The sequence below is a fragment of the Chelonia mydas genome, chromosome 3 (assembly GCF_015237465.2).
Source record: "Chelonia mydas isolate rCheMyd1 chromosome 3, rCheMyd1.pri.v2, whole genome shotgun sequence".
Classification (NCBI taxonomy): Eukaryota; Metazoa; Chordata; order Testudines; family Cheloniidae; genus Chelonia; species Chelonia mydas.
The window spans coordinates 20,890,496-20,917,323 of record NC_057851.1 but is presented as its reverse complement, the minus strand read 5'-3'; positions in this window follow the sequence as shown (position 1 = coordinate 20,917,323).

Here is a 26,828-nt window from a genome sequence, read left to right as displayed (position 1 = left end):
TTTCAAACCTTGTTTAGAAGCTCACAGCTTCTAACTGCCGGCCATAGCAAACGGTCCTTCAAACAAACAAACAAACAAACAAACACAAGGTCAGCACACAGCACGTAACCCCCAAACTCTAAAACACACTACAGACAGCCACTTACCCCAAGGGTCTCGTATTTGCTCTTCCTTCACCTGGAGAACTCCCTCTCGAAACTCCCTGTTAGCAGCCCCTGGTCACTTGCTCACTCACCTGAACCTCACCTTCCCAGGTAGGGGGGCCAAATTCAAAGCCTGAGCCCCACTGCCTCATGGAAGGGGGCCAAGCTGAAGCCCAAGGCTGTCAGCCCTGGGCCGGGGGCCTACTACCTGAGCCCCACTGCCCAGGGCTGGAGCCAAAGCCTGAGCCCTGCCGCCCAGGGCTGAAGCCCTCAGGCCTCAGCTTCGGCCCTCCAGGCGGTGGGGCTTGGGCTTGGTCCCCGGGCCCCAGCACGTCTCACACCAGCCCTGGTGACCCCATTAAAACAGGGTCACGACCCACTTTAGGGTCCTGACCCACAGTTTGAGAACCACTGGTAGATATTAGGAAAAACTTTCTAATTATAAGGGTGGTAAGGCACTGGAATGTGTTACCAAGGGAGGTTGTGGAATCCCTGTCGCTGAAGGTTTTTAAGAACAGATTAGACAAACACTTGCCAGGGCTGGTCTCGGTATACTTAATTCTACCTCAGCATACAGGGATGGACTAGATGACCTCTCAAGGTCCTTTCCAGCCCTACATCATATCTATGACTGTACAGTATATTATTACATTGTACCATTCATGCTTTTAGACTGCAACTCTTAGGGCTGAAACTACTGTTACTACTTCCTCTTTTTCTTCCTTTTTTTATTGCAATAGATCACATATTATATGAGAGAGAGAGAGACATAGGCTACGGCAGTGGTTTTCAAACTGTGGGCCGTGACCCAGAACTGGGTTGCAGAATGGAAGGGACTGGGTTGTGGCGGCTCTTGTCAGCACCGCCGACCCAGCCATTAAAAGCCCTGTTGGTCATGCTGCAGAGCTAAGGCAGGCTAGTCCCTATCTGTTCCAACACCACACTGCACCCCAGAAGTGGCCAGCAGGTTCGGCTCCTAGGTGGGGGTGGGGAGTATTGTGTGCCTGTGGGTGAGAGCCGCACAGAGCCACTTTTATGCCTTTGCCTAGGAGCTGAACCTGCTGGCGACTTCTGGGGTGCAACATGGTCCACGGTGCCAGAACGCACAGGAAGACTGCCTCTACACTGCACCGCTGACCGGGAGCCACCTGAGGTAAGCCCATACCCCAACCCTGCACCCCAATGCCCTGCCTCAGTCCTGAGCCCCCCCAAACCCAGCCCCCCTACCTGCACCCCAAACTCCTCATCCCTGGCCCTACCCAGAGCCTCTACCCAGTGCCCTGAGGCCTTCCCACACCCCAAGCCCCTGCCCCAGCCATGAGGCACTCCCACACCCCAAACCCCTCATCCCCAGCTCCACGATGGCGGCTGTCAGATAAAACATGGCCCATCTGGGATTCAAATTGCTGTGGGCCTCAGATGCTCGGGGCAAGCTTCCTCTGTCCAGAGGAAGCACATAAGAAACCCACTGGCTAGGGTGTGTTGCATGTCCTTCTTTGTGCCCAATCCACACAGAAGATGTGAGTCTATTATAGCTCTTGGATTGAGTCTTGCTCTCAAGCTGTATGGACTCGTGCTGTCAGCTCTGAAGGTCCCTGATTCAATCCCCAGCGTCAGACAAGATGGCAGCTGCAACACTATTGCCTCTCTAAATAATATGGACCAAATTCAAAGGTAGAAGAATACAGACTAAGTCAACAGGGAGTCTAAACTGGGGCCTAAAGGCTAATCCCTCTCTTCAGTGCACCTATGCAACTCATTTCAAAGGAGTTGGCAGAATTTAGCACAGTCAAGTTGGTGCACTGCACCCCACACTTTCTTAGTTACAATCACAGCCACTTACCATCACTGACATGACCACTTCCCTGACACATCCTGTCTGAATATGACCTGTGAGTGTAAAGGATTCTAAACAGAGGTTCACCCCTATGCTAAGGGGCCAGCAATGAGCAGTGTGCAAAGAAAAGCAAGGAGACTGTAAGACTGTATAATGAAAGTAGGCTCTGCCCCCCCCAGAGTCCGCCTCTGCTAAATACACCTTCTTCAAGTTCCTCAGGATGCATGTTACACCAAGTGAGATTCTTAGACATCAGTGAGTGGGGCTAAGACAGTCTGGGTTTAATGGAGTATAAAAAAATATAATTCCTACCACCTTATACTCTGAATTCGGCCTTGTAGCTTTTGAGCCACTGAGTACCAAAAGGAAGTGTTGTTTCAGTTACAGCTGAAACTCCCCTAATGAAACTGGGCTTCATTTCCCCCCTGCAGTCAGTGCTCATAGCTGGCCAAATAAGAAGCGCTCATTAAAATGGCAACCTGAGCCTGGAGAATAGTGATCATCCAGAATGGATAGGAATCAAACCTAGGATTGTTTTTTATTCTTTACATCAGGTAAAATCTTTATTCTTTACATCAGATAAAATCTGCCCCGTGCTAAATAATTCTGAGCCAAATGTTTTCTCCAGGTCTGAGCTCATTACCTTGTTTTTTTTTTTTTAAGCAAGTTTTTATTTTTCATGATACCAAAGCAATAAGGAAGGAACTTGTGGAGACCTGCTCACACTGTGAACCCTGAAAGCAGAAAGGAAAACCCAAACCAGTATTGCCGCATCATTAGTGAAAAATCCAACAGACATGCAGATAACAATTACAGTGAGGCTGATTATTTAAGCCCTGCATGTAACTCACTTTTCCTGGCTCTCTCAACAGCTCACATTCAAACAACACTTTATCTTTCCCAGGGTTTTTCTTAATTGGATTTTTGGTTTTCTCATATATATTGTGTAAGAAAATTTAGGAAAATAGTGTGAAGGAAGAAAAAGCACTCAAGAGAACTACAGGCTGGAATTAAGCATCTTTTTAGAGCACAGTTTGTCTTTTTAATAATGACAGTGAGAGAGAGAAAAAAAGTGGTGATTTTATTTTGCATCAGTTGGTTACAAAATGTTAATTGCAAAACTGAACTCAAGCTTAGAGGAGTTGGGACTACTTCCTCCACAGTTAAAGCCTGAAAACTAGAGCAGTGTGAATAGCCAATTTTTCAGCTAGGTTGTCAAACCAAAATTTAAAAAAAAAAAAAAAGTGGTTTGGGTCAACCCAAAACAAAAATTTTTTATTTTTTTCTTCAGAATGAAAATGTTAAAAAAAAATCTTTTTCAGCTGAACAAAACATTTTATTTGATCCAATATTAAACATTTAGTTTTTGAGGGTTTTAAACTTTTTAATGAATTTTTAAATAAAATTGACTCCAATTCTGAAACAAAACATCTTTCCAAAATGAAATGTCGAAATGTTTCATTTTGGAAATGCCGAAATGAATCATTTGGACATTTAAAAAATTTTATTATTCAACTGAAAGAAGTTGCCAAAATTGACCCATATTCGCTAATTGTTTTGGTCACCCCAAACTTGAATTTTTTTTTTTTAGCAAACTATTGATATATATATATATATATATGAAAAATTTTGCTAAGCTTTACTAACAACACCCCTGAGACATATGTTACTATTATTGTTGATTTTACAACGAGAAAAGCTGAGACATGTGTAGGATAAGGAAAAGGTCTTTGGGGCAGAGACTGTTCATTTATTCCATTCAGGACTGAGCCTTTGTTTAGGTGTCTGAATATGTACAGAGAAGCCTAACAACAGACACCATATTTGAAAATAATGGCCTGCTAATTTAGGCTTTTCACATATAAACTCGGCACTACCAGAGACCTCAAAGTGCATTACAGAAAGAAGTCAGGATTTTTACACCCATTCCAGAGCTGGACAAACTGAGGCACCAAGGTGTATATGGCTTCTGTACTATGGCCCCTTCAGTAAATAAGCTATTTTAAAAAAAATACAACAGTAAGAAACTGAATGGTGGAAATTACAAAATAGGCTGGTATTTCACATCACACTATTCCAAGAATTCCTTAGCATTTCTGCAAGGGGAAATGCAGCAGTCTCTTCAATCATAAGTCCTTGTGCAGCTTGTATCTGTTATCAACCTGCAGGAAATTGTTGGGTGCCTAGGTGTGTTCCAGTGCTAACAAGAGCTGAATCTCCTTTAATATAACTGCTGTTAAATACAATAGATGACCTAGCCTCTTTGTCCTGTTTCCCACAAACCCAAAATGCCATTTGCTGTCTGTAGTACAAATGTCTCTAAGTAAGGAAGAGTTGGCAAGAGTCAGTGGGTCTACATTGATTTTTTTAAAACTCTTTTTCTAAAGGCACTACTGGATAAAAATTAACCTTCTTTGTTGAAGATTTATTCATTCTCCCTCTTTAAAATGGGAAGTGCTGCAGACATTTTGATAAATAGATTAAAAGATTTTCAGATTTCATTCTAGCTTCTGTAATGACATCTGGATCCAGTCCTGAAATTCTGTTTTGTAACTTACACAGAACTCCTCTGTAAAGATTACAACAGCTACCCTGCAGGCTTCCTATATGCTAGAACAATATGCTAGAAGGCTTTTTGTGCTTTTTCTCTCCAAAAAAAGCACTATCATGTTACAGCAGGGCACCAGCCCATTGATATTAATTAGTGATAGGCAAGCATCCAGAAGTCTGGGGATTTGGTTGATTTCAATCTGTTTTTCTGAACTTTGTTTGTCTATAAAGAAGGCTGCCAGCTTCTCAGAACCAGCTTTCATGCAAGATAATACTGTTACAGAGCTGGTCACTTCCAAATCGCTTCACAAACATAAACTAATGCATGCTTACAGTGTCCCTTGGAGGTTTATGTGTCAGTGTTATCATAATTTTACAGATGTGGTGAATCAGGTAAGCAGGAAACTACCCTTCCCACCAACCCGCTCCCCACTGACCTATGACCTTCCAGGATGGACACATAGGCACATCCCCACCCCCTGGACAGTGTGGGGAGGAGGCAGAACTGTATGGAAAGACTGTGACCCAGGAAGAGACCTCACACTTGAAAAGCGGTGGCCTCATGGCTAGACAGGAGTAGCAGGGAATCTGAATACAGGGGAGACTGCTGGGGAAACTGTGTGCAGCACTCACACTCCTGTGTGAACAGACTGTGATGGATACATCAGGAGTGGGTCAGATCCTGTGGGGATTGGGCTGAGAGCCAGTGCAGTGAGGCCCTAATGAGACACATCACTAACAGAACCTGGCATGAAAACATACAAACTCCTGTTCATCTCTAGCAGAGACTGGGCTGGAAAGACACCCCAGCCACTAGTCCTGAGGAGCCCTAATCCTCTAGTGGGCTGCCCTCACCAGATAGGAACAGTTATTGTTTTACCTGAAACTGTTTAAACCACTGTACCTAGGATATTTGCATCCTTCCCCTTTCAGCCAGCCCGAGCAATCACCAGCAAAGTCTGTTCTCTCTGACTGAATTGTTTATTCTGAGGTGTAGCTACTGCCTACAGGTCATACCTATGCAAGCAAACAAAACATGACGTGTCACTGAAACATTATGGTGTTAACACCCTCCAAATATTTGTGAACTGTCATGTCCCATTAGTTATCATTTTATCAAGCTAAGTTTCAGAGTAGCAGCTGTGTTAGTCTGTATCCACAAAAAGAAAAGGAGGACTTGTGGCACCTTAGAGACTATCAAATTTATTTGAGCATAAACTTTCACGAAAGTTTATGCTCAAATAAATTTGTTAGTCTCTAAGGTGCCACAAGTCCTCCTTTTCTTTTATCAAGCTAAATGCATTTAACTCTTTTAATCTCGCCTCAGAAATTAGAGCAATCTTACTTCTGTTCAGAGGTATCCAAAAGCCTATTTTTAGTTTAAAGTACTGTATTTTGTTATGTCTGTTGCACATCCCGTGGGTCCAGTGTTTTTCACAGTGGTTAAAAACCAAATGAACCACAAAGGTTGTATCCCTGCCTGTACCCAATACAAAGCTCATAATACCCTTGGCCAAGAAGCAGTATAGAGAAATATGCTGTGTTCATTTTCATATTGCATTTCCCGAGCCTCTATTGTAAATAAATGGACTGAGAGAACCCACTGACTTCTACGAATGCTTTCATGAGTGCACAAAACAGGAAACTGGGCTGTTTGTTGTTCATGACTCGCATGCTGATAGCCTTTTAGTATAAGATTAAAAAAAAAAGACCAGTATCCACTTCAAAGGAAAATTCCACCACGGATGATCGTTTCTGGTTGTCTGAGATTCTTTAATCTGACAATCATCATGCTCAAGATAAAAGGTCAGAGCCCAAGAATTCTGTAAAGTCTTCCATTTAACATTCAAAGCCCAAATATCGCATTTGAAATCATTACACTGCCATTGTCTTTGTTCATGTAGAGGCCTAAATCATTAACAAATACATAGGTTTCAGAGTAGCAGCCGTGTTAGTCTGTATCCGCAAAAAGAACAGGAGTACTTGTGGCACCTTAGAGACCACGAAAGCTTATGCTCAAATAAATGTGTTAGTCTCTAAGGTGCCACAAGTACTCTTGTTCTTTTAACAAATACATAGTTAGCAAACAAAAGCCTGCTTTCTCCGCAAGCTACTGGGCCAAATGCAGCCATGGTGGAGCCAATAAAGCTGCACTGACATTCACTGAAGATGAATTTGGTCTCTTGTTTTAAAGATCAGTCGCATGCCTGGATTTTCTACCACTGTACAAATCAATCTTGTAATTCTACATGATTTGTTCCTTAATGTTTTAACGGTGATTAACCATCAGCCAGGCAAGATAGTGCAGGCAGCATGAACTAAGATATTCTGTGATCTCACTCCATTACACAATAGTTTTAACAGCTCCAGTAGTGCAACTTTATACAGAACAAGCTCCAAGGAGCTGAAAGGCTATAAAGAGCCACATGGAATTGTTTTATTTCATGAGGGGAGAATTCAGAATAAAACCTCAGTTCAAAGTCCTTTTAACAGTACAGGCAGCAATATGCATTTTTATAACTTGGAACTGTTTGAAGATGTCATACTTGGCTCACAGCCTTCTCCGATGCCTCTAGAAGCCCACATTTTCAGGTACTTTTTATTTGTGCTATGTACATGTTTTAATAAAACATGACCATCAGGCCTGATCCTAAGTTGGTGTAAACTGATGTCACTCTGTTGCCTTCACTGGATTTACACCAGCTGAGGATCTGGCCCATGTTTTCCATCATGAAGGACCTATAAGCATTTCCATTAAAACCCCTCCATCCTTCACTTTTTTCCTCCCAAGTATTTATATTTCCACCATAAAAATCTTCTCGAGCTCATACTTGTCCTATATTATGTGTCCTCTTAGACATACATATTTTAAGTTTTATTCAAGTTTGCCATAATATCTGCATACATGTTCTAGGTAAAAAGAACATAAAATAGGGCTGATATGCAGAGATAGGTCCCTGGAAAAGGAGGGTCAGATTTAACTTGTCAAATGGAGGTACACCGGGGATGAGCGTGGGCCTTGGGGTGAGAATGAGAGGTAAGTCGAAGGAAGGAAATTACTAACTAAAGTAGCTAAACTAATCAATGAATGACTGGACCAGGGAATTAGGGTTGTGGAAGCAGTGGGAGTAGACGCTAAAAAGAGCAAGAGAGAAAGATGAGGGGACCCATACTGGCAGCAGACAGAGAGAGAAGACCTTAAAGAGAGAAACAGACTCATTAAAGGCTTGATCCAAAACCACCATAGACTTCAATGGGCAATGGGATCTTTCCCCAATCAACAGTGGGTCAGTCTAACCCAGTATTGTTAACTCCAGTTGTTCAAAAATCAAGAGTCAGGCCCTGTAAAATGAAGAGATTGGCTTAAAAGTCATGAGAATTTAAAAAATAATAAATGTAGGGTTTGGCCTCAGAGTTTTGAGCCCTTAGGATTCATTCTGTTCATGTTTTTAGGCTTTTCTCCACAACCATGAAGACAAGATTTATTTTTTTAAATGAAACCTGAGATTCTCATGAAATCACTTGACTCTAGGAGCTGGGGCTTTAAGAAAAACAACACATTTTGTGAGACTCACAATAAAATCATGCAAGTCAGCAGCACAGTTAACCAATCAGACAGGCTGGATATTCAAGCTAACCAATCATTCTGGCTGTCAATATGCATATTTTTAGTATGCACAAACAAAAATTAAAAAAAATTTCTCACTGCATTCTAAGCAATTGCCAGTTTGTAAACAAATATACCATCCCAAAGATTACTTGCATGTTTTGCACAACATCTGAATTTTTTAAAAAGTAGTCCAGCAGGGGTTTTGATTATGTCCCAAGTGCTGTGAGAGAGGACAGTCATTTATCAAACTCCCCTATGATCTGTGTTTTAGCCTTTCAGGAATCTCTCATGTTTACAGAAACATGTTGTAATATACCCTTTGTGCCTCCCTCTGGAGCCAGATCACAGTATCCTCCTGGGATTGTTTTGGTTATCTAGTATACTTTACTTCTTAACTCAGCTGGTTTCTACCTTCCAAGACAGATTGCACAAACAGTTCTTTACCCAGACATCATGATGTCTTTCCACCCCCAAGAATTGCCACATATCCTCCTCCTTGCAGAGTGTCTCTCTTTCCCATAAACAATACATATCCACTCTCTTAAATTCCTGGTCAGTTTCCTGATTTAGCCACATCTCCATTACCTCAGTTGCTAGACTGATGTTATCAAGTAAAACATACAAGCAAGTGCATCTGGAAGCTTGTTTAATATTCTCTTGGTATTCACATAAATAAATGGCCTGCCTAAGAGTTTTGTCTAGTGGTTCAAGCAGTGGCTTTGCTTTAAGGACTCTTTGAGTTTAATTTCCACCACTGTCACTGACTCACTGTGGCCCCAGTCATGCAAATCCTTACTCATGTATATCTATGATTATTCAGGACTGTGAGGACTACCCACATAAACGAGAAAATCATGCAGTGTGTATAAGATTAGGTGTCTATGGAAAAGTCGTATCAGATTTAGGATTAAACCAAACAGGTTTTACAGAAATTAACTAGGTGTTCTGTAGAAATGACTCTCAAACCCTACAGAATTTAATACAGGGTGAGATCCCTCCTCAAGAATTCTACAGCTCTAGATAGCTTAGCATTCTTTGTTAAAGTCCATAGGACTTTTCATATGGGTTCGGTAGGTTACATAGGGTCTGATTTTGTCATGTTTCTTGGTGCAGTAAAATACTATTCAGTGTAAGGCTAGCAGAATAGGCTCTAACAAATGTTGTAAAACTCCTTGAGTTACTTGGATAATTTGAAAGGTGCTACATAAAAATGATTGTTTCATAATTTTCCAGTCACTGTGGTGTCTTTATCAGATACAATGCCTATTTTGTATAACGCTCATTTGTAACTTTATACTTTTTATTTTGGGCAAGTATCTCTGAGAGCCTTTAAGGAAAGTACTATATACTTTAATAGGATGAAAACAATACATTTTTATAGTAATTTTTTTAAAAAAAATCTGTAAAGCCTATCCTTTCTATAGGGTTTTTTTAACCATTGTATAAAATGTAAGCAAATTCTAAATAGTGGTTCTAATCTCCTCAAGAAAGATGATCATTTTCTATTGCATTCTATAGAACTTTAGTTATAACAGGGGCACAACTTCAAACTTAAGTTTGCTACATCTTTGACAGCTTTTTGTTTAACATAATTCCCTCCCCTACATCAGATGAACATGATTGTTATCCTGTGTTCTACCCATAACTCTGATTCGTTAATGACTCTGGTGTCAATGTGGTGACCTTGAAAATGCTATAGCTCATGGAGCATAATAAAAATTCTAATAATACACTGGAAAGATATACCAGTAAGTTTAACCCCTATGGCATGATCTACTGCTCATTGAAATCCAGGGGATTTTTCCAATCACTTCAGTGGGTGTCAGATCAGATCTTATGATGATTAAGCACGTCTTATGCATGTGAATTCCAAGATCGGAAGTAGGAACAGCTTAAATCAATCTGATAATAAAATCCTGGAGACACTAGGTTAATAATTTCTTAAAGCAAATTTGTTTAGCTTGTTTAGATTTTTGTGTAAACACAAGACTCGTTATGCTCTGAACCTCTCTCCCTGCAGAAAGAGCCATGTCTCCTTCTACTTTATGCAGGCAATAAAACAGGATTATTAACAAAGAGAATTTGCCTTATATAACTTCTGGTTGCCCCTCCCCCACTGAAGCTCAGGATCTGACATCTCTACCCATGCTATATATCCTATGGCTTCTATGCTGCACTCCCATGTTTATAACCCGGAGGTCTGTATATTCCCATGTTTATATCCTGTGACATCTATCGTTCTGCTGCACTCTCATGTTCATTGCCTCTTACTCTATTGCATTCCTATATTTATACACTATCCTCCTCCTTAGCTGCACTCCCATATTAATAGCCAGTGACCCTGCCACACTTCCCTGTTTATATCTTGTAACTTCTGTAGTTCGGCTGAATTCCCAGACAGGTTCTTATTCTGTTGTATTCATCATGTTTATACAGTATCTTCTTTCTTAGCCCATGTTTACTGCTTGTGACCCTGCTACGCTCCCATGTTTATATTCCATAACCCTCCTGTCCTCCCATATTTATACCCTGTGGCGTCTAAAGCCCTGTGGTGCTCTCATGTTTATATCCGCTCTGACATCTCTAGCCTGCTGCAACTTCAGTCCATGTTCACAGCATAAACTGAAATGCAGTCAGAAGAGAAAGAAACAAATACAAGTGAAATGAGACACCCATATCTTCACTTTCTGTTTTCTGAGCTCTAGTTGATATCCTTGGTGTGAATTGATCTTTCTACCCCTCTGATAGACTGTATGCTGAGCATTTGTTCTATCCCGGATTCGGAATCAAAACAAGAACATTTAAGTGAGCTATTTCAGTTCAAATGATTTTAAAGTAGCTTCTTTCAGTTAAGTCTGTGGAATTCACCATTGTTAATTATTTCCATTTTTACCCTTCTAAAAAACTATCGCAGCACCCTGCAGATCCCCTGCATCTTACAGTAGGGTTACTGGCATGACATGCGTGGTTGCTGTCCCATATTGTGATTACGCACAACAAACTAGATTAAAAGAACATGAAGGTTGAAAAGTCAAGCACTCAAAAGTTAGGAAATGCCAGAATCTGAGGTTGCTAGAAGCTTGCATTGATAATAAGAATAGCAGCATCTACTTCACAGTGGCTGAATTCATCTGTCTGGAAAGAGCTTTGAGATCCTCAAATGAAAAAGGCATAGGTACTGCCAAATTAAATTACCACCATCACATGCTCTGCAACTATTGTCGCACTCTCAAAAGAAGGTGTTATGGTTCATCATTTACAACTGTGCATTGAGGCTATAGCCTGAGTTCTTAGGTTCATAGAGTTTAAGCCCAGAAGGCTCCATTAGATCATCTAATCTGATTTTAAATTCCATTAAATTGCACCCAGTTACCCCTGTACTGAACCTACTAAATTGTGTTTTACTAAAAAGTCACTTGTCTTTCTGCTAAAGCATGTCTTCCAGAAATCAGTCAGTCTTAATTTGAAGACCTCAAGAGACAGAGAATCCACCACTTCCCTTGATAGCTTGTTCCAATACTGTTAATAATGTCTGCAATATTTCTCATTTGAATTTGTCTGGCTTCAGCTTCCCATCATTGGTTTTTGTTATATATTTTTCCTCTAGATTAAAGAGCTCATTAGCACTCCCTACTTTCTCCTTGTGAAGGTACTTATACACTGCAATCAAAACACCTCTCAGTCTTCTTTTTGATAAACTAAAGATGCAGATAGGTGCCTCGCAGGATTTTCAAAAGCTCAAAGGCACCTAACTCCCACTGATTTCAAATCCCCATAGGCACCTATCTGCATCTTTAGGCACCGAAATACCTTTAAAAATCTGGCCCTGAGTGCCCAAGTCACCTTTGAAAATGGGACTTAAGCATCCAAGTGAGTCATGAGCCTTTGAAAATATTATCCTAAAGGTAGGTCATGTAGCTGACACAATGTGCCGCATTAACCCAGGGAGTTGTAACAGGGTGGTGTCAGTGACTAATCATGATTGTGCACTGAGTCTAAAAAGTACTTGCCTACTTAAAAAAGGCAATGGTCATGTTCCTGGTCATAGAATTATAGAATCATAGAAGATTAGGGTTGGAAGAGAACTCTGGAGGTCATCTAGTCCAACCCCCTGCTCAAAACAGGACCAACACCAATTAAATCACCCTGTCTTGGGTGGGGAGATAGGGGTGGAGATGCACAGAGCTGATTGCATGAAGGGCTGGTGGTACTGAAATGAGCCCCTGGCAGCCCGGCCTGGCAGAGTTAGATGTGGGATAGAAAAAGGCACGCCATGTCTCCTGTTAATGGTCATGAAAAAATTAAAGAGCAATTTAGTTAACTTGTGGCAACATTTTCTGGCACAGGAAATAAGCAATCAAAACTTTAGCAACGGTTGCATCAAAATATTGATGTTAAAGCTGCTGTTTAAATGGGGTTAGACAGTAGTGTAGTTGAGGGGAAAAAGAGCTTTCCCACTTCTCATTTGGGAAATATGGAGGTTAGGTTAGTTTACCCATTTTCTACCACTCGGGTTGGCTATCAAATCTAATAGCAATATTAGGCATTTAATTAGATTAGGTCTTTGGGTTTGTATTGCAGTTTGCACTTCTCTAGTGCCTTCGATCAAAGTGTCCTTAGTTTACAAACACTAATTAATCAATCTCATTGCCACTCATGAGAGGTAGGTCAATATTATTATACCTGTTTTACACAAGCATACTGAGTCACTGAGAGGTTTGACTGACTTGCCCAAAGGTCAGTCACTCAGGCATAGATCTAAGAACAGAAATCAGAAGGCTGATGCCCAGAACCTGTTTTAAGGCTCAATGCTGCAAGGTTCTGAGAACTTTTCACTCCCGCAAAGCTCTAACTGTTTTGCTAGATTCGGGCCAGAGTGCTAATCACGGGACTCTGCTACAAAGTCCTAGAGCTAAATCTAAAGAAGAGTAGAAATCAAGATTTTCAAAAGTGATTAGTGATTTGGGGTCCCTCAATTTCTGGATGCTCAACTTGAAACACTTAAAAGGGACCTGTTTTTCAGAAAGTGCTGGGCACTCAGCCTCATAATATGAGGTCTCTTTTAAGATGTCTCAAGCTAGGCCTTTGCAAATTGTTCAATGTTCTCCATGTATTCCCGTTCACTTATGAATGCTGGGTCTGATTCTCCAGTGCCTTGCGTAGTTGGTTACACCGGGATTAATGTAAAACACTACATTGTCACTTAGTAATGATTTGCACTCACTGTGCACTGACAGAAATGATGATATATGAGGTGCAAAGCAATGGAAGATCAGACCTTTATATGTTTGATAAAAAAAAGGCATTAACATTTTCCTAAAGGAGGGTAACATTCTCTGAGAAATAACAGTCCAGATTTTGCTCTCATTTGCACCAGAGTAAATCAAGAATTACTCCTCTGACTTCTCTTCTCTTCTATTCAGGTTCTTCTACTAATGCCCATCACTTTACTATCTGAATATCTTCAATCAAATGACTCTGGATTTACACTGAGGTAACTGATACCAGAAAATGGCCTAATAAAGTTAATTTGCCACATAGTGAGGTGAAGAAGCCAGCATACTGCAATCTGGGGAGTAAGGAATTCCTGGGTTAACACATTCCCACTACTATGGGATAGTCTAATTTTAAAAGCAGGAAATTCCTCAAAGCAACCAGTTCCCAGTCCCAGCTGAGAGCTGACTAATAAAAGCACTGTGAAATATTTACTGGGGATAGCTGCAGAATATTAAGAACAGACATGGCCTAGAAAAATCAGTCAAACCCACACTGAAAATAAACCTCTGTCATCAGATTTGATAGCATCTGGCCGTGGCTATGTCCAACTGAATTAGAGAAGCCGTGTCTATCAGATGTCTGACCTTGAACTCATCAGACATCTGACATGTGCCAGCTGCAAGTTTCATTCTATCAGGAAATTCTTAATCACTAGCAGAGTTCTTCTACTCCCTGCACACTTTGGTAATTAATGCTATCCCACTTCTCTTCTTCAGAGCAGGCTGCACCCACAGTGTCCCAGGTAATCTGTAAAATAAAAGCAACCCCTGGCTGACTTCAGAGTCCTCACAATCAGCCCACCACACTTAAAAAGGGCTTAATATCTGATAATAAGAGGGAAAGTATTTATAAGCCAATAACAATGGGGCAGCTGAGCTCAGCTGAGAGCTATAGGGAGGAATTTGCAAAAGCATTCAGTGTTGCCCTAACTATGCTCCCATTGAAGTCAGTGGGAATTTTACCAATAGGAGAAGAGTTAGGCTGAGTGCTTTTGACAATCCCATCCACAGGATTTAATACAACCCAGCTGTGAACGTTGGGTCCCGATATAAATATGAAGTTTCCCAAAGTTGGAGAATATTTGGATTTGAGATTCCAGTTGTGGATCATTATACAGATAATGGCCAGAATTTTCACACCTGGGTGCCTGAAAGTTGGCTCCTAAATCCATATTTAGGCACCTAAATAAGTAGTCTGATTTTCAAAGGCAATGGGAATTGCTTATTTGCAGCACTTTTAGACAATCAGACCTCGTTTATTTAGGTGCCTAAATGTAGACTAAGGGCTTCAGTCTGGGCCCTGAGGTTTGCTTACTCCCAATCCATGGACCCCACTGCCTCCTAAGCAGAGAGGGCCTGCTTCTGATCTCACTTATATAGGCTTTACCTTCCAAAATGGGAATAATGCCTAGTTGTTCTGAGAATTCATTTATTAATGTCCGTAAAGTGCTTTCATGCTGCTGGAAAAAGGGGTAGGAAACATAATGAAGTGCCAACATACTGAAATCTTTTGGGATTTTAATTTCTTAGCAAAAGTTTACAGCAGCTCAGGGACTTCTCTCTCACTGTGGTGGAAACAGTTCCTTTGACCCACTGAATGGAAGTGAGACATTTTCAACCACTTTCCAGATGTGACTGTCTGGGTATCAGCAAAAACAACAAGGAGTCCTTGTGCCACCTTAGAGACTAACAAATTTATTTGGGCATAAGCTTTCGTGGGCTAAAACACACTTCATCAGATGCATGGAGTGGAAAATACAGTAGAGAGATATAAATACACAGCATATGAAAAGATGGGAGTTGCCTTACCAAGTGGAGGGTCAGTGCTAATGAGCCAATTCAATTAAGGTGGAAGTGGACTATTCTCAACAGTTGACAAGAAGGGAGGAAAAATCACTTTTGTAGTGCTAATGAGTTCAATGTAATCTAGGTGGCCCATTTCAAACAGTTGGTAAGGCAACTCTTTTCATATGCTGTGTATTTATACCTCTCTACTGTATTTTCCACTCCATGCATCTGATGAAGTGGGGTTTAGCCCACAAAAGCTTATGCCCAAATAAATTTGTTAGTCTCTAAGGTGCCACAAGGACTCCTCGTTGTTTTTGCGAATACAGATGAACATGACTACCACTCTGAAACCTTTCAGAGTAGCAGCCGTGTTAGTCTGTCTGGGTATCACTCATCGCTCCCTTATCTACAGCTGCAGAAATGCAGTGAGTCACAAAGCAAAGCAGAGCAGCTGTTAATGAGCACTATGAGTGCAAAGAACTGCTGAGATCATTGTCACCTTAGGCACAACTCCTGGTCAACCACAGAGGGAGGAGGGAATATGTTCTACCCACTATTTCTCTCTCTCTCTCTTAAAAAGAAAACTTTGGGGTCATGCTATTTTTCTGTTTGTATTCCAGATAATAAGCCAAATCCTCAGCTGTTGTAAGTTTTCACAGATCTATCGATTGCTACACCAGTTTACACCAACTGAGAATTTGCTCTCTGTGGCCCCAGTTATGTTAATGTAAAAGATGCAGTGCAATAATAAAAAAAAAATACTGTAGATTTGGCACTTAGGGTGTGACTTTCAAAGGTGTTAAGGTGCCCTAAAGATGCAGGTAGGTGCCTAGTGGGATTTTGAAAAACTTGGTGCCTCTTTCTGTGCCTAAATACCTTGGGGTCAAATTCTGCCCTCACTTATATCCCAGGAGGTCAATAAATAAGTCAGCTGGAGAAATCAAAATGTCACCAGGGTGTAAATCAGCACACAGTTGGGCCCTTATTGTATTTTCTGTTCCCTTTTAATAATGGCATACTCAGTAAAATAAACTAATGCACAAACTACTAATTAACAAATGCTCCGTTGTCACCAGTCCCAGGAGTTTTAAGAACAGCCAGGGTGAGCTTGTACACTATTTGTCATCTTTTTATAAATCAGACTGCTTTTACCCAGACACCAAATATACATTGTCAATACACTAACACCAGTCCTATTTCCATTCACAAAAGATTTTAAAATTCCTGTTCCCAAGATCAGTAACAATCCATCCCTCTCTCACACACACTTCAAAATATGTCTAGGTCCATTTACTCCTAAAAAAGCGGGCTGACTCTCCTAACATAATGCCTCACCTGTTCTATGCCTCTGCTACTCTTTTAGAGAATTAAAGAGGATTTATCTGTATCGTGAGCTGTTCTGGTCAGAACATACAAATATAACATCATATTTAAAGTGTGATGTTCTCAAGAGGAAGTGACAAGTATTGACTCCAAATATTTGGGCAGATAAGTACATTGAACTGGTGCTGTTTATATAGGGTCTACTTTTCACAGCTGCTGGACACCCTCATTTCTCATTGACTGCTTAATTTTTAGGCTTCCCATTATGCAGTACCCAAATAACTGTGGTTCCCAATCATTTATGTAAACAAGACAGCCTGTTCTTTACACGTCACTGGCTGCTGCATTATGACTGGAGTGAACTATCCTCACTTCATGAAGAACAAGAAGAAAGGAAAGGGATGAGTCAATGTTAGCATTTTTGAATGATCTCTGAGAGGGACTAAGCTCTCTGTTACTGTCTGTGAGGAAGTAGTGAATAGCTCTGAATGACTAATAAAAACTTACTTAAAATCCGTCTTTCCAAGGACCTGGTATTGTAGGCCTTGTCTACACTAGCAAGTTTCTGCGCTGTAAAGCAGCTTTCTGCATTTGGGAAGAGGAGGCTGGCCCGTCCCAGCTGTGCTCTAGCTGTAGGAATTATGATACCTACGGACAGATATTACGATGCATGACAGAAAGGGGCCATGATCAGGACACACTGCAGTGCAGGGTCAAAGTGAAGGAGCTGCGGAATGCCTACCACAAGGCGCAGGAGGCAAACTGCCGCTCCAGTGCTGCATCCACGAGCTGCTGGTTCCACAAAGAGCTGGACGCGGTACACGGTGGTGACCCCACCTCCACTGTGAAGGGGCCCATGGATACTTTGGGGGCTCGCGTGCCAGTCGAGAGTGAACCAAGCCAAGAGGAGGAAATCTTGGACGAGGATGTGGAGCAGGATCCAGAGGCAGAGGGCAACTCAGTGTTCAGAGCAGCCAGGAGCTCTTCTCTACCCTGGAGGTGGCTAGCCAGTCACAGCGGTAGGAGCTTGGCAAAGCGGAAACAGGCAAGGAGGCCCCTGGTAAGTGGCTTTGATTTTGGGAATCACTGAAGCAAGTTGTTGGGGGAAGGAGGGTTGCAGAAGGCCAGCTAGTTTCTGTGTGCTGAGCTAGCAGGGAGGGATTTGCAAAAGGCAGGATTGTGTCTGTGTGATGTGCGTACCACCACATGCCTAGTCAGAGTGGCGGAACAGGGTGTTGATGGACTCCCTCACTTCACGTGAATCTGCCTCAGAGATCTCCACATAACTCTCATGGAGATACTGGGCAATCGGCTGCCGCAGGTTCTTTGGCAGAGCTGCTTTGTTTCTTACCCCATTAAGGGTAACTTTCCCATGCCACTGTGCCATCACTGGGGGCGGGGGGATCATAGCTGCACACAGGTGAGCCACATAAGGGCCAGGGCAGAAGCCGCAGTCTTGGAGAAGATCCTCCCTGGATTCCCTGTTCACCTTCAGCAGTGAGATATCTTCCATAATGAACATAGCCTGTGGAAAATGTGGAGACAGTAATGATTTTAATGCCCTCCTACAGTGCTGGATTTCCCCAAGAGCCACGTGCCCAGTGCCAATACTGTCCTGAAACACTGATTTCCCCTGCCCCTGCGGCTACTCACCATTGTGGGGGTCTTGTGGCTCATGTGTGCTTGCCTGGGGTCAGCCAGTTAGTGATAGGTATGTGAATAGTGGCTGTGTTTTAAAACACTGATACAGTGGTCTGTGTGTTGCAAACAATAGTGCTTCTATAAAACGTTGCATTTTGGCTTCACAGATATGAACTTGGGAGTCCAGCCTCCCTCTTTGTTATCGTCAGCTGAATGGCTGCGCACAGTGATGAGTTGCCAAAAGCTGAAGAACTGGTTCCTTCAGTCGCTCCGGGTCTTCAGTGGCACTGAAGGACCTGCTGCCGAAGTGCTGCCGAAGACCCAGAGCGAGTGAAGGACCCACTGCTGAAGTGCCGCCAAGGACCCAGAGTGTGTGAAGGACCCGCCGCTGAAGTGCCACTAAAGACCTGGAGCGCCGCCTGGTGAGTAAATAATAAAAAGGGATTCTCAGGGGAGCCTCCCCAGCCAAGAGCTCAGGTGGGCCGGACAGGACAGTCCCGCGGGCTGGAGTTTGCCCACCGCTTTAACAACTGGTTCTAAACCGGCTTCAAAATTTAACAACTGGTTTGTGCGAACCGGCTCCAGCTCACCACTGGCTGCGCGGGATTAGAAAGCAGCCACAAAAAAGTAGAGAGGACCTTCTGCGTGATGTCATGCTACACTCTATGGCAGAAAAACAAGAATTGAAGGAGTGGCAGGACAGCGAGAAGAGGGACCGAAAGGAGAATGCGGCACACAGAATGAAGCCACGGAGCAGCTCTTAAATGTTATGGAGCGCCAAGCGGACACGCTCCAGGTGCTCCTAGCACTGCAAACCGAGCAGTTCTGTGCCCGCCCTCCCCTGCAGCTGCTGTCGCAAAACTCTTTCCCATGCACCCCCCAGACACCGCCAACACACTCTGATCAACCTCCTGGCTCCAGTCTGTACTCGCTGCATTCCATTCCTCCCCCATCACAGTCCAGCCCTGCGGACTCCCAGTACCCACTGCACTCAACACCCATCCCTCTGTAGTTTAGCCCTGCTGAAGTACAGTACCCGCTGCACTGCACTCCAAAAGACAAGGTTGGATATGATACCTCGACATATACAAATCTTTATCCGTGCCCGGGACCCCACCTCCTCCTGGGACTCCCCCTTCCACCATCCCCCACAGTGCTGATGTGTTTTTTTGTTTGTCTCTCTCCTCTGGTTGTTGTTTTTTAATAAAAGAATTGTGTTGGCTTGAAAACAATCCTTATTCCATCAACTGAAAGCAAACAGAGCCCTGCAAAGCAACAGGCAATTTTCTTAAACCTTCATAGTGCATCGTCTGCACCAATCACAATCACCTCCAAGCATTACAAGCACTGCACTCCCGAGCACAGCAACAAATATTAGAGGCTTTCAGCTTCAAACTGCTGCCTAAAGGTATCCCTGATTCTTGTGGCCCCACACTGCACCCCTCTAATAGCCGTGGTCTCTGGCTGTTAAAATTCAGCCTCCAGATGCTGATCTCTATGGTCTAGCCCTGAGTGAAGCTTTCACCCTTCCCTTCACAAATATTATGAAGCATGCAGCACGCGGCTATAAGCATAGGAATATTGTCATTGGACAGGTCCAGCCTCCCATAGAGGCAGTGCCAGCGGGCCTTTAAACAGCCAAAAGCACACTCAACAGTCATTCTGCACTTGCTCAGCCCGTTGTTGAACCTCTCCTTGCTGCTATCAAGGTGCCCCGTACATGGCTTCATAAGCCACAGCATTAAGGGGTAGGCCGGGTCTCCCAGGATCATAATGGGCATTTTGACTTCCCCTACAGTGATCTTCTGGTCTGGGAAGAAAGTCCCTGCTTGCAGCTTCCTGAACAGGCCAGTGTTCCGAAAAATGCATGCATCATGCACCTTTCTGGACAGCCTGTGTTAATGTCCATGAAATGCCCATGGTGATCCACAAGCGCCTGGAGAACCATCGAGAAATACCCCTTCTGATTACTGTACTGGGTGGCTACACGGTCTGGTGCCATCATTGGAATATGCATGCCTCTGCAGTTAGGGAAGCCCATTTGTGCAAAGCCATCCACAATGCCATGCACATTGCCCACAGTCACAGTCTTCTGGAGCAGGATGCGATTAATGGCACTGCACACTTCCGTCAACATGAGTCCAACTATCGACTTTCCCACTCCGAACTGGTTAGCGACCGATTAGTAATAATCTGGAGTAGCCAGCTTCCACAGTGCAATCACCACACACCTCTCCAACGGCAGGGCAGCTTTCATTCTCGTGTCCTTGCACCGCAGGGCTGGGGCAAGCTCATCACACAGTCCCATGAAAGTGGTTTTCCTCATACGAAAGTTCTGCAGCCACTGCTCGTCATCCCAGACGTGCATCATGATCTGATCCCACCGCTCACTGCTTGTTTCCTGAGCCCAAAAGCAGCATTCCACTGTGGTCAGCACCTCCGTGAATGCCACAAGCAATCTCATGTCATAGCTACTATGTGTGGCGAGATCAATGTCCAACACCTCTTGCCTCTGTAGCTTAAGGAATAATTCCACTGCCACTCGTGATGTGTTGGTCAGAGCGAGCAGCATACTGGTCAACAGTACAGTTCAGGATCCATTCCTGCAGACCGAAGAGGCAGAGAGCGCACTGCACAAACCATTGAAAGATGGTGCCAAATGCAGACGGAAGCACAGGGATTGCTGGGATGTGAAGCAATGCATCATGGGGCATTGGGACAGGACTCAGGATGCCCCGCAACGCTCTCCGCCTTCCCACAATACTTAGCAGCAGAAGAGGAAGAAATGCTCTGTGGGATGGCTGCCCAGAGTGCACCGCTCTGAATGCCAATGTAAGTGCTGCAAGTGTGGACATGCCATTGCGCAGGCAGCTCACAGTGTGAACACACAACAGCGGTTTTCCTTCAGTGCTCTCTGAGTGGTGCTGTAACTGCCGGCAAAGAAACTCTGCCAGTGTAGAGATACCTGTATTAGCAAATGCTGTATTCCAGGATTTTTCCTCTTTCTTCAGCAGTTCTGTGATATGGATTGAGAGAGCAGTCCTAAGAGGTATCATTTCATTTTCACTAGGAAGTTTATTATAATGGTCAATTGTTTATCAGATACCATACACTGGGCTATATATTATTATTTGTATTGTCTTTGCACATTTGCGTCTCAGCTCCATTGTGCTAGGCACTGTACGAACATATCACAAGAGCTGGTCAGAGAAACTTTGACAGAACCATATTCTGTTGCAATATGCAGTTCTACCTAAAGCAAAATGCTTCACAAAATTGGGTCAATTTTGCCAGAATTTTGTTTTGGAAGGAAACCAGAAAAGAATTCCAGCAATGTCAGAACACTGACATTTTCCAAACAAACCATCCTGATTTTTCAATTTGAAACAATTTTTGTTTGTTTCAATTTTGTTTCAATTTTTTCTATTATATTATAGATTATAATAAAATACAAAATGTAAAAAGTCCATACAATATTTATTTTGTCAAAACAATCCATTTTGGTCAACCCCCCAAAAATTTGTTCAGAATTTTCCTTTGCAGAGAATTTTGAAATTTTGGGGAGTTGCTTAGATTCAGAATGAAGCCTAATTCTGAAATCTTGAAATCCTGGATGAAACAGAACTTCCATCATCTGCACAGCACATATATCCCTGCTCCAAAAAGCTTGCAATCTGAGTATAAGAGAAGTAATGTGCCAGGCACACAGTGTTAGATGCCACTCAGGCAAAGGGTTTTGTAAAGTCCAAGGCAGACTGTTTATCATCTATTCCTTAATTTAAGAAGCACAATTTATCATCTGTTACCTCGTAAAACGATCATTTAAATTACCAGCAATTAAATTAGTACAAGTATCAGAGGGGTAGCCATGTTAGTCTGGATCTGTAAAAGCGGCAAAGACTCCTGTGGCACCTTATAGACTAACAGATGTATTGGAGCATACCCACTTCGTCGGATGCATGTAGTGGAAATTTCCAGAGGCAGGTATAAATTTGCAAGCAAGAATCAGGCTAGGGATTACGAGGTTAGTTCAATCAGGGAGGATGAGGCCCTCTTCTAGCAGTTGAGGTGTGAACACCAAGGGCCTTATATAGCTTAACCAACATCATGTTAGGAAAGAAATAGGAAAAAAAATAGCAAAATTGACAGTCTGGTAGAGCAGCTGCCTAGATGGCTGCAGACCCCTAACTAGCTACAGTCGCTAGATTAAATGAATAGCATATGAGACCTCGTTTTCAAGGTAAAAATCCAAATGCACCTTTAAAGGTTTTCACAAAACTTGTCAATTTACATTCATCTGATGGATAAATGTGAAAGATGTTTTATTTTTACAGCAAATTCCTCCCATATAACACCTAAAAGCAAAAGGTTCCCATATATCAAAAATAGGGGCCTAAATAGGTTTCTGAATCCATAATCAGGCACCTGAACACTGGTCTGATTTTCAGAAATGCTGATCAACTACATCTTCCAGTGAGGTCACCTTTTAAGATCAGGGCGCAAGTTTAGGTATCTAAATATGGACTAAATATCCTACATTTATGTAGGTATTTTGAAAATCTTTGTCTTTATTGTTAGTGTATTGTTTCCCTTGTGTAGTGCTTTATTCTTATGTCTGTATACACAGTTTTCATAATGAGTATAAATGTCACTGTAACGCCCAGTTTCCAGTGGTTTTTTTTATTATTTTTCCCTTCATTATTCACCCTGATTTTATTAAATGCTAGATAACTATTGCAGTGAATGAGTTCATGCTAATTGGAAACCTGAACAATAATAATGATTGATTGTTTCAAAGAGCAATAGAAACCTCCTTTGGGTTTGCCATATTTTGCAATCACTTTCTTTTTCCATTCAATGACATCCTCTCTGTGGAGTATGCACTGATGAAATTCTCAAAGCTGGATTTCTTAGGTGACTAACCTTGTCTTTGCTATCATTGAGGACTGAACCTAGGACCTCCAGAAGTAAGAGTATAAGCTGCTACACCTTTAGGTGAAGAGCTAAATCCACTGGCTGTGAATTATAGAAGACTCAGTGTCTGTGAATCAAACACAGAGAGGGATGCCTAACACATACTGAAGTACCACACTGAACAGTGGTTTTGCATTCAGCCTCCAGCCTGGCAAAACTAGGGAATTTCAGCTGTGATTTGAAACTCTGGAGTTCAGAGTGAAATGAGAGTGCCCCGTGAACCTCATAAAAACAAGGGGTCAGATTCAGATACAACCATGGAAGTGTTCTGCCTTATGGGTCTGATCCTGCACCACTGAAATCAATGGGAACTTTGCCACTGACTTCAATGGGCGCAGGATCAAGCAGTGTGCAATACAGCGTTTGCATTTTGAGAGAATACAGCTTAGTATCGGGGACCTTCCTAATCTCTTTTCTTTAGCAATTTAACTAAGATAAAAATGGGTTCTTAATAGAAAAAAAATCACAGTACCATTACAAATAAAAATGGCTGCTAAGTGAATGGCTTTCACCACATTACACTGCTTCAGCACACCACAAATATAGCACTCCATTTGACATATCACCAAACCACCTGTTTCCAGCAGAGAGGATGAAGCATTTTCTAAATTTTTCTAGTCTAAGAGTTCACAGCTAAAACTGGCTAATTAAATACTTTTTTGTGGCTAAAATATTAGTCTAGAATGGATTTTTTTACTTCCTCTTTCAAGTGAAAGCAAAATCCATTTGTGCCAAGAGGTGGGGATGAAAAGGTTATAAATTCACCTAACTTGAGATGGCTCCAGTTACCAAGGAGATGTGTATGGAGATTCTTTAGATGTTGCCTGAGTCTATTTGTTTGAATATTTTCTCCATGCTCGTTAATTGCTCTGTACAGCGGTTTTACATTAAGGACACAGGGTCTCAAACTAAAATCAGAACATTTAATGTGACAAACAATAGCACAGAGTTATATAGTATACATAGCAGATGAACAGTGAATCCTACCTGAGGTTAAAAATCATGGTTTACATAAAAAGAAAAGGAGTACTTGTGGCACCTTAGAGACTAACCAATTTATTTGAGCATAAGCTTTCGTGAGCTACAGCTCACTTCATTGGATGCATAAAGTGGAAAGTACAGTGAGGAGATTTTATATATACACACAGACCATGAAAAAATATACATTGTAAGGAGAGCGATTACTTAAGATGAGCTATTACCAGCAGGAGAGTGGGGTGGGGGGAGAGAAAACCTTTTGAAGTGATAATCAAGGTGGGCCATTTCCAGCACATTTCCAGGAGTTAACAAGAACGTCTGAGGAATAGTGGGGGGGGAGGGGGGGCGGGAGGAATAAACAAGGGGAAATAGTTTCACTTAGTATAATGACTCAACCACTCCCAGTCTCTATTCAAGCCTAAGTTACATAGCTGGTTTACATAGTTGTAGATGAACATGTCAGTCTGGTAAACTTATTGTATTTGTGGAAATGTGGATACATCTTCAAACTGGGTGAGGCTCCGATGGCTTTATTCAGGCAAAGCCCCCTTTATAGTCAATAAGAATTTTGCCTGAATAATAACCAAGAACTCTGATTTCTTAAGTCTGTACCCAAAGTCAGAATCTTGCCCAAAAGTAAATATGTTTCAATGCGGAGGTTCCTAAAATTGGTATTGGGCAACCATGTGCTAGTTTGAGCTCCCAAATATGTAATCTGGGCACCCAATTTAGCTGCTCAAATTTGACATTTGGGCCAACACAATATAAATTTATTTATTTTATTTATTTGCATAGGAAAAGACAAGGAAGTCAATACAAGGGTTCGGCGGCTCTAAGTGGAATGTATTTTTTCTTCTCTTCATTTTACTGTGGTTTGCATTATCATTTACTACTACAGACATTTAAGATATTCTGTTTTCCTGCAGCCTCAAAGTCCTTGTGAGGTTCCCCTTAGCCCTATGCCTCTGGGAATTTCACAAATAAATTAATGGATTACTGGTTAAAGTAAAAGCATGTTTTGTTCTTTATCAGGCTAATTCATTGTCAGAGATTCCTGAAGCTCTGGGGGTGTTATATTGTTATCACTGCAGACAGAGGAATTCCACACCCACTCAATACCAAAGCAAAGTCCAGTTTGCACCCACTTGCTCAAAATGATGGCATTGTGCTTCCACCAATTTCCAAACAGATTGCTTTGTGCTTATAAAAGCCAATAAGGAGATGAGGTTGAGGCAGTGAAATTCAAGTTTCAGTTCTATTTCTGAATGCCTGAGGAACTGGTAGTGACAATGGAATGAAAGGAATTGGTGTCCATGATAGCGGGTGTGGAGGGCTGGGTGGTCTAGCAGTTCGCAAACCTGTCCTCTAGCCCCTTGTCTCTCTGTTAGGGTGGTGGGGGAAATGGATGCGAAGTTCCTGCCACTAGGCTGGAAGTGTTTTGGCCTCAACCCACATTTGAGGCTTTGCCCTTAAGTGGGGCATGGTAAGGGGACCTAGGCCTTCCATCTCCACTGGGTCTCAGGCCAGGGCTCTGCCTCTGGGCTTGATCCCATCTGTGGTCCCGCACCAGGCCCAGCTTTCTGCCTGGCTTTCCGAAGAAGGATTCGTATCTCCTGCAGCCTGTCCACCACCCTTTGGTGGGGCTTCTGAGCTCCTTTTAAACCACTCCTCCAGCTGGAGTGGGCTTGATAGGCCTGGAGGGCTATCTGGGCCCAGTACTGCCTTTTAACAAGTGTGGGTTTGTATACCCTGTGTGATGGGGTGGCTGCCCCACACTGGCATGTACGGGGTTAAAGCAACCCTGGGGAGGCTGCGCGGGAGGCAGCCAATAAGGGAAAGACTTGTAGTGCCAGCCAATTAAGAGAAGATTTATTGGAGGAGGTAATGAGGACCAGGCTGGCCCATATAAGAAGGGGCTGCTGAGCAGAGCAGAGGGCAGTCTCTCCCTGGAGTTTGAGGGAGGAGCACTGGCTGCTTAGAGGGCTGGAGCACCATGGACAGAGCAGGGTCAGCAGAGTATGAGGAAGCTCTGGGCTGACAGCTGCCCGACTGAGCCCCTGGTACAAGGGCAGAGGAGAGGTGCTGGGGCTGTGAGGAAGTGGCCCAGGGAAGGAGATGGCGGAGGTGGAGGAGGGGCAGCACGTGGCTGCCAGCTATAGGGTTCCTGGGTCGGGACCCAGAGTAGCAGGCGGGCCCAGTTCCCCAGCCTGTTATTGCCCCCACTTGCCACTGAGGGGAGTGGCCAGTGTATGGACTGCAGTTTGCCACTGAGGCAAGTGGTCGGATTGAGGACTGTCGGACCCCTAAAAGGGGGGAAAAACTGGGGTACAGCTGGAGGGCTGTGTCCAGAAGAGGACATTGCAGTCTGGGGAGTGACGTGGGTCCTGGAGGTGGAGACAGAAGTGACGATGGATGCACTGGCAACCCCGAGCTAATCCCCAGGACAGCCAGCAGGAGGCACCATGGTTGTTAGTCGAACGAGCCCTGTTATGCCTATCACCATGTTTTCTAGCAGATTCAACACAGAACGGTCTATTATGTAATGCTAATAATTTGAACTGGTCAGAAAATGGGGAGTTGTCCATGGAAAATGTTGACATTTTGCCGTAACATGAAAAAATTCAGTGTTCAGCAACTGAAAATTTTTAGCAAAAAAAAGATGAAAACTAACTTTTTTTAGTTAAAAACCACAAAAAAATTGGTTTTCC